Raw genomic sequence first — 432 nt, 5'->3', positions numbered from 1 at the left:
CAGAGGTGTGTGGGAAGCTCCAAAGCAAGGTAGTGGGGCTGGAAAAGATCCCAGCTGCCCAGCACACCAGCAAGGGGCTGTGAGTGTGGAGCAGGCGAGGGGTTGTGGAGCCTGGCCGGGACAAGGCGAGCGCTCGGCCATCCCCATCTGGTGGGAACCCTGCCAGGGAAGAAACAGCCCCCAGCTGCACTTCTGAAGGGCCCACAGAAGGCTTGGAAACCACCTCTCCTCCCCTCCACACACACGTGCCTTTCAAAAGTCCTGGAGGAGGAGTAGGGCCAGCAGCTGTAGACACTAGCCCTCCATGTCCTGTCCCTCCTTGCAGCCTCCATCTTCACCACCTGAGCCTTGCCCCATGCCAAACAAGGATGCTCACATCTGGAGAGCCGGCAGCAGCAGAGGGAAGGGAGGAGGCTCTCGCCTGCGCCGGCC

The sequence above is a fragment of the Cariama cristata genome, unplaced genomic scaffold (assembly GCF_000690535.1).
Source record: "Cariama cristata isolate BGI_N322 unplaced genomic scaffold, ASM69053v1 scaffold45, whole genome shotgun sequence".
Lineage (NCBI taxonomy): Eukaryota > Metazoa > Chordata > Aves > Cariamiformes > Cariamidae > Cariama > Cariama cristata.
The sequence above is the reverse complement of the archived record's forward strand: the minus strand, read 5'-3'. Positions refer to the sequence as shown.